This window comes from Triticum aestivum, chromosome 3A (assembly GCF_018294505.1).
Source record: "Triticum aestivum cultivar Chinese Spring chromosome 3A, IWGSC CS RefSeq v2.1, whole genome shotgun sequence".
In the NCBI taxonomy this organism is placed as follows: Eukaryota; Viridiplantae; Streptophyta; class Magnoliopsida; order Poales; family Poaceae; genus Triticum; species Triticum aestivum.
In genome coordinates this window covers 541535660-541545677 of record NC_057800.1, presented here as the reverse complement: position 1 = coordinate 541545677, position 10018 = coordinate 541535660, and positions in this window count along the sequence as shown.

Sequence of the window (10018 nt, the reverse complement as noted above, 5' to 3'; positions counted from 1 at the left end):
CTTAATACTTTCGTTGTAGTTGTGGATGCTTGCAATAGAGGTTAATCATAAGTGGGATGCTTGTTCAAGTAAGAACAGCACCCAAGCACCGGTCCACCCACATATCAAATTATCAAAGTATTAAACGTGAATCATATATGAACGTGATGAAAACTAGCTTGACGATATTCCCATGTGTCCTCGGGAGCGCTTTTCCTATTATAGGACTTTGTTCCGGCTTGTCCTTTACTATAAAAAGGATTGGTCCACCTTGATGCACTTTATTTACTTTTGTTACTTGTTGCTCGTTGCAATTTATCTTATCACAAAACTATCTGTTACCACTTATTTCAGTACTTGCAGAGAATACCTTGCTGAAAACCGCTTATCATTTCCTTCTGCTCCTCGTTGGGTTCGACACTCTTACTTATCGAAAGGACTACGATAGATCCCCTATACTTGTGGGTCATCAAGGCCAGGGCCTCTATAAATAGAGCTAGCCACCACAGAGTAGGGGGACATCTAGAAATCTGGTAGAACCCTAGCAGAGAGAGAGAGAGAGGCGACTGAACTAACCCTAACAGTTCATCGCACCAGCTCAAGAACACCTCTCGTGAGGCTGTTCTTCCCTTGTACTGTTCATCATCAGCCCCTGAGGCAATCCACCACACCACACACTAGAGTAGGGTATTACACCACAACGGTGGCCCGACCCAGTATAAACCTCGTGTCCCTTGTGTTGTTCATTATTTCCAGCTTAGAACACGCGAGATCGGACGTAGACCGGTAGGGGAGAGATCTTCATGCGCACCCCAGTGTTCGAACCTCAAGGGTCTACCGAAACCCGAAATCCGACATTTGGCGCGCCAGGTAGGGGTGCGCCGGAGTCCTCCCTCCTGACGACCCGCTCTCCCTCGATGTCGCATCCCTCCCTCATGGCGGACAACGCGCCGCCCGCTCCAGCAACGGATGCCGACACTGGGGCCAGGGGCTCCATTCCTTGGCCCCTGCCTTGCGACAGGTGCAGTGGCCGCGCAAGTTCAGGCCCGAGACGCCGCCGCGCTACAACGGCGCAACGGACCCGATGATTTTCCTGCCGGCGTACGAGGAGGCCGTCCTCAGAGCCGGGGGCGACGACCGGGTGATGGCCAACTGGTTACCCATGGCCCTCACCGGCGTCCCGCACGCGTGGCTCCTCCACCTGCCGACGGCCTCTGTCACCTCCTGGGAGGAGCTGCGTGACCTCTTCCTCGCCCGTTTCGCCGCACCAGCGTCGCCCGTCGTCGCAGCTCTCCTGGGTGGCTCCCAGGCACCACCCTCGAGCCATCACATCAAGCCGTTCACCCGCCGGATCAGCACCGCCTCCAAGCGCCGAGAAGCCCCCTCGGGCTAGGTGGCGCGCGAGGCCGATCTAACCTTCGACTCGGAGGACCACCCCTTCAACCCCATTGGTTCGGGCGCGCTCCCGATGTTGTGCACCCCCACCATCTGCCAAGTGGCCGTCACGAGGACCCTCATCGACGGTGGTGTCAGCCTCAACGTGCTCTCGGTGGAGGCCTTCAGCCTCCTCCATGTGCCGCTGGAGCGGCTCCAACCCAGCAAGCCTTTCTCGGGTGTCGGAGCCTGTTCCACCGCCTCCTTGGGACAGATCCGCCTCCCAGTGACCATCGGGACCTGCGACAACTTCCGCACGGAGCTGACCGACTTCGACATCGCCCCCATTGGCCTCCCCTACAATGCCATCCTCGGCTATCTGGCCTTGGCTCGGTTCATGGCAGCAACTCACCTGGCGTACAACCTCATGAAGATGCCTGGGAGCAGCGGCGTCCTCACCGTGTCAGGAGACACAAGGGATGCACTGCAGGTGCTTCAGCTTGTTTTCAGGGCGGCCGCGGTGGCGCAGCCCACTAGCACCGACGCCCTTGAGCCCAAGGGGGTTGCGCCGGCTAAAAATAAGCGGTTGTTCACCCAAGACAAGGCGGAAACCAAGCAGGTGCCAGTCAACGAGGACGGGTCCACTAGCGCCACCTTCACCATAGGGGCCAACCTCGAGCCCGAGCAGGAGAAGGCCCTGATCAGGTTCCTGCGTGCGAACAAGAAGGTGTTCGCGTGGGAACCTGATCAGTTAGCAGGGGTCCCAAGGGAAGTAATTGAGCATCACCTCAATGTGTGCCCCAATGTGCGGCCCGTGAAGCAGAAGGCAAGGCGGCAGTCTACTGAGAAACAGGCTTTCATCGTTCAAGAGAACCGGAAGCTAGAGGTGGTAGGAGTCATCTGCGAGGTCCGCTACCCTGATTGGCTGGCTAATCCAGTCGTTGTGCCAAAAAAGGGAGGAAAGGAGCGCATGTGCGTCAACTTCACCAACCTCAACAAGGCCTTCCCGCAGGATCCATTTCCGCTCCCCCGCATTGACCAGATAGTCGACTCCACCATAGAGTGTGACCTATTGTGCTTCCTAGATGCCTTCTCGGGCTATCACCAGATCAAGATGGCGCTAGAAGACGTGGAGAAGACGGCTTTCCTGACCCCGTGTGGAGTGTACTGCTATACGTGCATGCCGTTTGGGTTGCGCAACGCAGGCGCGACCTTTCAGCGGCTGATGCACATTGCCTTAGGTCGGCAGCTCGGGAGGAACGCTGAAGCTTACGTCGATGACATTGTGGTGAAGTCTCGTGAGGCAAGAATCCTGATACAGGACCTGGAAGAAACCTTTGCTAGCCTCAACGAAGTGGACCTACGACTCAACTCGGAGAAGTGCGTGTTTGGAGTCCCCTCGGGCAAGCTCCTGGGTTTCCTCGTATCCCACAGGGGCATCGAGGCCAACCTGGAGAAGGTCAAGGCAGTCGAAGACATGAGCCCGCCGAGGACCCTCAAAGAAATGCAGAGACTCACCGGGCGTGTGACTGCGCTGGGGCGCTTCATCTCCAAGCTGGGGGAACGAGCGCTGCCCTTCTTCAAGCTGATGAAGAAAAAGGGCCCCTTCGAATGGACTGAAGAGGCCGACAAGGCATTCCAAGACCTCAAGAGGTACCTTACCAGTCCACCAGTGATGGTAGCTCCGCGTCCTCGGGAGCCCCTGGTGCTCTACCTTGCGGCCACCCCCTACTCCGCTAGCGCAGCCCTGGTGGCGGTCAGGGAGGAGCGCCATGCCAAGGCCACATCGACCATCCGAACTGAAGCAAAGCAGAGCCAGGAGGGCCTCGCGAAGGCCACAACCGCAGCCGGAAAGGAATAGCCGCAGTAGGACAATGCACCCGGAGCAGGAGAGGCCTCTTCAGGCGACCAAGCACTGGGAGCTCCGTCGTCTCAAGAGACGCCTCGACCTCTCGAGGACGCAAGCTGCGCCAACACCCTCAACCTCATCGATCATCCCGTGTACTTCGTCAGCATGGTGCTACGGGACGCAAGGGCACGGTATCCCATGCCTCAAAAACTCCTCCTCGCGCTACTAGTGGCCTCACGCAAGCTGCGCCACTACTTCCAAGGACATCCCATCAAAGTCGTCTCAGCATACCCCTTGGAAAGAGTGCTCAGGAGCCCCAACTCAGCTGGAAGGGTTGCTGAATGGAACATTGAGCTACAGGCATTTCAGCTAGAATTCAGTACGACCAGAGTCATCAAGGAAGCCGCACTTGCGGATTTCGTGGCAGAATGGGCAGAAGCGCCAGGTCTCGAGGCAGGCGAAGACCGATCACTTTCCCCAGGAAGTGAAGCACCGGATGGCTGGGTCATGTACTTTGATGGGGCGTTCTCCTGACATCGTGCGGGAGCTGGCACAGTGCTCGTATCCCCTACCCAGGACAAAATCTACTACGCCGTACAACTTTGCTTCCAGCATGGAGAAAAGGTCTCCAACAACATAGAGGAGTACGAAGGCCTAATAGCAGGCCTGAAGGCCGCAATTGCCTTAGGGGTGAAGCGCCTCATCATCAAGGGTGATTCGCAACTCCTCGTCAACTTCTCCAACAAGATATACGATCCAAAGGACGAGCACATGGAAGCCTACCTCGATGAGGCTCGCAAGATGGAGAAATAGTTCTGGGGGCTGGAGTTGCAGCACGTGCCTCGCGACACCAATCAGCAGGCTGATGACATTGCCAAGAGGGCATCTAGGTGGCTGCCTCAGGAGCCTGGCATCTTCGAGGAGCGGCTCTTCAAACCCTCGACGGTGCCGTCACTATCGAGCACGGCGCAACCAAGGGAGGAGCTCCCTTAACCGCCTGCCTCAGGAGCCCCGGTCTACGGCCCAACCTCAGGGGCACGCCTGCTCCTGGCGTTAGAGCCTCAGGAAGGGTGTTGGATCCCGGAGCTCAAGAACTACCTGTTGCAAGGGACTCTGCTGGAGAATGAGGAGGAAGCGGAGCGTGTGGCGCGGCAGGCCACGGCTTATTGCATCAGGGATGGAGAGCTCTACAGGAAGCGACCAAATGACGTGTCCCTACGTTGCATCTCCCGAGAGCAAGGGAAGGAGCTACTGGCGGACATACACGGCGGAGACTGCGGGCACCACTCGTCGTCACGAACCCTCGTCGGCAAGATGTTCCGTAGTGGATTCTATTGGCCCACAGCGCTCAACGATGCTATTGAGCTTGTGAAGGCTTGCGAGGCCTGCCAGTTTCACGCTAAGCAGATCCATCAGCCTGTGGGGGGTCTACAGACTATACCCCTCTCATGGTCATTCGCAGTTTGGGGCCTGGACATTCTGGGCCCGTTTCCTCGGGCGCCAGGGGGCTATCGCTACCTCTACGTCGCCGTGGAAAAATTCACCAAGTGGGCTGAGGTGGAAGCCGTCCGCACAATCCCGGCAGGCTCAGCGGTCAAATTCATCAAGGGCCTCGTGAGCCGATTTGGGGTGCCCAACCGCATCATCACCGACAACGGTTCGCAATTCACCAGTAATCTCTTCAAAATGTACTGTGCTAACCTTGGAACGCAGATATGCTACGCTTCGGTAGCACACCCCCAGAGCAACGGCCAGGCTGAGCGGGCCAACGCGGAGGTCCTAAGGGGCCTCAAAGCCAGGACCTTCAAGAAGAAGCTGGAAGCCTGCGGCAGGGGCTGGTACGATGAGCTCCAGTCCGTGTTGTGGTCAATCCGCACAACTGCGACCAAGCCGACTGGCGAGACCCCGTTCTTCCTCATCTACGGAGCAGAGGCTGTTCTCCCTCACGAGGTCAGGCGTCGATCCTCAAGGGTCCTGGCGTTCAATGAGACGCAGTAGGACGCCATGCGGGGGACAGATCTCGTGCTGGGGGAGGAACCTCGTCGAGAAGCCGTGCTGCGAGCGGCAAGGTATCAACAGGTGCTGCGACGATACCACTGCCGCAACATTCGCCCCAGAACTCCTGAGGTAGGGGATCTCGTGCTCAGACGGGTTCTCTCCAGGGAGGGGCTGCACAAGCTCTCTCCAGGGAGGGGCTGCACAAGCTCTCTCCCATGTGGGAGGGCCCATTCAAGGTTGTTCATGTTTCTAGGCCTGGCTCCGCGCGCTTGGAGACCCCAGAGGGGGTACCCATCTAGAACGTACGGAACATTCAACATCTTCGTAGGTTCTATCCCTGAGCGAGGCCTAGCGCCTAGGAAAGGCCCGGTGTCTGTGAAGAAGGCGAATGCCTGTGACGCTGCTGCGATTTGGGAAAGGCCCGGTGCCTGTGAAGAAGGCGAATGCCTGTGAAGCTGCTGTGTTTTGGGAAAGGCCCGGTGCCTGTGAAGAAGGTGAATGCCTGTGAAGCCGCTGCGATTTGGGAAAGGCCCGGTGCATGTGAAAAAGGTGAATGCCTGTGAAGCTGCTGCGTTTTGGGAAAGGCCCGGTGCCTGTGAAGAAGGCAAATGCCTGTGAAGCTCGCCGCCCGTGACACTCTCACGTAATAATGAGTGGGGTTGTACACGCCCCGGAGTCTCCGGAGTGCCGCCCTCGGGCCTCGGGGGCTCCCGCCCACGCCCAGTGGCAGCACTTAGCTCCGCGCTAGTGAGAAGACGTCGAAGACTAGAATAGGTGCCGGACGCGGCTTTCCCATTTGCTTTCTGCAGTTGGCTTGTTTATTCTTGTTTGAAGTTTTTATTGGAGTTACTGACGTTCCTGGCTTGTGACTCTTTGTCTTTCTCGCTCGCTTGCCTCGTTTTCTCTCGCACAAGTCTCACGAGGGAGGTTCACGGGCACCCTCGCGAGTGTTTTCTGCCCCGATCATTTGGAGCTTTCCTATCTGAGTCCTCTGCGGGAGCACCCCTCCCAGTCTGTGCCCCACGGGCATCGCGACACGAGCGCAGGACCTGGGCCGATCGCCCCCACAACCAAGACTGTAGGTTACCCCTCCTACTGATCCTTGCAGGGCACGAAGCGCATGATGAGGCCACGGCCTCGAGAGGCAAGGACCACGCCAAGCCCCACCGAGCTAAAATAGTTCCCGCACATGGGTGCGCGGCGCGGAAACACAGCGCGGAAATAGCGGAAACAGCGTGATGGTTAAACAGCAGCAGTTCTAACACGCCCCCGTGGGGCCCTACATTACTTTCTATTTTCTGCACAGGGTAAGAAAGAAAACAAAACGGGTGCGATTCGTCCTGCGCCAACCCACAGCAAAGGCTCGAGCTGTTCCTGGGGCTCAGGCGGATCCCTCCTCTCGCTTTACTGGGGCGCGATGGCGGGCTGACCCGCTACCTTCACCCAGGCGGGCGCGATGGCGCGGGGGCTGGCCGCGGCCACCGTTGGAGGAGCTGCTGCCTGAGAGGGGGTCGCCGAAGCTCAGCGAACCCCGAGCACCGCCGCCTATATGCCAGTCGCCATCTTCATCCTGGTCAGTGCCGGGGCTAGGCAGGCGGCCGCGATCGTCGTCTTCAGGGCAGCACCCGGCACGGCGACCATCTTCCCCAAACACCCTCACGTAGAGGGTGGCGTCACCATCAAACTTGAAGTACATGGTGCACCACCAGCCCAGGCCACGCGCGCGGGCAAACTTTTGCCACCCGCGTGTCAGAGCCCCGTTCCCAGAAATGGAGACCTCTAGCGAAGCCCAGGAGGCCCTGCTGCAGCAGCCATCTGCCTGGAGCCAGAAGTCGCACCGAGCGCTGGCCGGCAGTTCATCTACAAAGAAACGGGGGAGCTGGAGCCGGGTGCTGGATGGGTCCGCTGACCACACGACGAACTCCGGCAGCACCTCTGTAGAGCGAAAGCGTGGCCTAGGGGGCGCACACCCATGGCATGCCCCCCGTCGGCAACCGGGCACTCACCACCGCACAGCGAACCGCCTCCATGGCCGCGGGGGGCCACCACGGGGACCGCGGTATACTTGCGAGGGCGGCCTCGGTCGCGCTTGGTCGGGGGGGAGTCAGAATCTCTTGAGAGCCATGGGGACAGCGAGTAGCCAAGAAGAAGAAGAGGAGCAGCAAGAAGGGACGGGTTGAAGGGGCTTACGCAGCCCCGTACTTATAGCCGGAGGAGACCAACCACCGAGCACCACGATCGCAGGTAATCATGACTAGTCTCTCTGCATGCAGGGACTTGTCAAGCCGTGCGGTCACCGAGGCGTCGTGGGGAAGCACAGACGCCCACGTCCAGTCAACTGCCACGCGGCGCCCAAGGCCGCAGGCTATTGGGGCCCGCAGCGCTTCGCGCTTACCCCTTCGCTTCCCCGCCAGGACAAGCCCGGGCGCGCCTTGGGCCCAGGGGCTACTGTCGGTGTTCTGGGAACGGGGTTCCCCAGACTTGTCGGCCTGCAGCGTGGCTCAAGTGGGGGCCCAGCGCAGCCCATCTTCATTAACTCAAGCTCAAGACCCTCGCGAGGGGCCAAGCCTCGCGGGGCGGACGACCGGAAGCTTCCTCAAAGGCAGCCTCATTAGGCTGGGTCGCGAGGAGGCGGAGAGATCAAGGCAGGGGTACCTCGCGAGGAACCCATGATGCAAGCCATGACGATCGAGACCAGGCGGGCGCCGGCCTGCGCAGTGTCCTTGTTTCCCCTTTGGTGCAAAGGGGGCAAGCGCAGGCCAAGGCATCGGGCAAATGTTACCATTCCTGTGCAACGAGACCAATACCAGCAGAGCGACAGGACGGAGGTCACCGTGGAGCCCTAGAAGGCATCACCACCAGTGCTTTTGGCAGCCGAAGACCACCTTTGGTCAGGATAACTGTACTAGATGTTCCCCTTCAAAATGGCCAATTGTTGGCACCCTTCCCGCTCATTATTTAGGGAGAGGCCCAGGGCCTCTATAAATAGACCTAGCCACCACAGAGTAGGGGGACATCTAGAAATCTGGTAGAACCCTAGCGGAGAGAGAGAGAGAGAGAGGCGACTGAACTCACCCTAACATTTCATCGCACCAGCTCAAGAACACCTCTCACGAGGATGTTCTTCCCTTGTACCGTTCATCATCAGCCCCTGAGGCAATCCGCCACACCACACACTGGAGTAGGGTATTACACCACAACGGTGGCCCGAACCAGTATAAACCTCATGTCCCTTGTGTTGTTCATCATTTCTAGCTTAGATCACGCGAGGAGATCGGATGTAGATCGGTAGGGGAGAGATCTCCACGCGCACCCCAGTGTTCGAACCTCAAGGGTCTCCCGGAACCCGAAATCTGACAATGGCTTGTCTGTTTTTTGATGTCATTGCTATGCTAGATCATTGCACATCTCGGTACACCGTAGGAGGCATTCATATAGAGTCATATATTTGTTCTAGTACCGAGTTGTAATATTGGGTTGTAAGTAAATAAAAGTGTGATGATCATCATTGTTAGAGCATTGCCCCAAAAAAAGGAAAAAAAAAGAGAGGCCAAAGAAGCCTAAATAAAAAAAGGGGGCCAAACAAGCCCGCCAAAAAAAGAAAATAAAAAAGGGGGCAATGCTACTATCCTTTTACCACACTGGTGCTTCAAAGTAGCACCATGTTCTTCATATAGAGAGTCTCTTGAGTTATCACTCTTATATACTAGTGGGAATTTTCATTATAGAACTTGGCTTGTATATTCCGATGATGGGCTTCCTCAAATCCCCGAGGTCTTCATGAGCAAGCAAGTTGGATGCACACCCACTTAGTTTCCAGTTTGAGCTTTCATACACTTATAGCTCTTCGTGCATCCGTTGCATGGCAATCCCTACTCCTCGCATTGACATCAATTGATGGGCATCTCCATAGCACGTTGATTAGCCGCGTCGATGTGAGACTTTCTCCCTTTTTTGTCTTCTCCATACAACCTCCACCATCATATTCTATTCCACCTATAGTGCTATATCCATGGCTCACGCTCATGTATTGTGTGAAAGTTGAAAAGGTTTGAGAACGTCAAAAGTATGAAACAATTGCTTGGCTTGTCATCGGGGTTGTGCATGATGTGAATATTTTGTGTGGTGAAGATGGAGCATAGCCAGACTATATGATTTTGTAGGGATAACTTTCTTTGGCCATGTTATTTTGAAAAGACATGATTGCTTTACTAGTATGCTTTAAGTATTATTGTCTTAATGTCAAATGATAGACTATTTCTTTGAATCACCCGTGTCTTAATATTCATGCCATTATTAGATTACACGATCAAGATTATGCTAGGTAGCATTCCACATCAAAAATTATCTTTTTTTATCATTTACCTACTCGAGGACGAGTAGGAATTAAGCTTGGGGATGCTGATACGTCTCCGTCGTATCTATAATTTTTTATTGTTCCATGCCAATATTATACAACTTTCATATACTTTTGGCAACTTTTTATACTATTTTTGGGACTAACATATTGATCCAGTGCCTAGTGCCAGTTCCTGTTTGTTGCATGTTTTTTTGTTTCACAGAAACTCCATATCAAACGGAGTCCAAACGGGATAAAAACTGACGGAGATTTTTTTTGGAATATATGTGATTTTTGGGAAGAAGAATCAACGCGATATAATGCCCGAGGGGGCCACGAGGCAGGGGGCGCGCCCTGGGCCCTCGTGTCCACCTCGTAAGGCGTTTGGTACCCTTCTTTCGCCGCAAGAAAGCTAATATCCGAATAGAGATCGTGTCCAAAATTCAGCCCAATCGGAGTTACGGATCTCCAGAAATTTA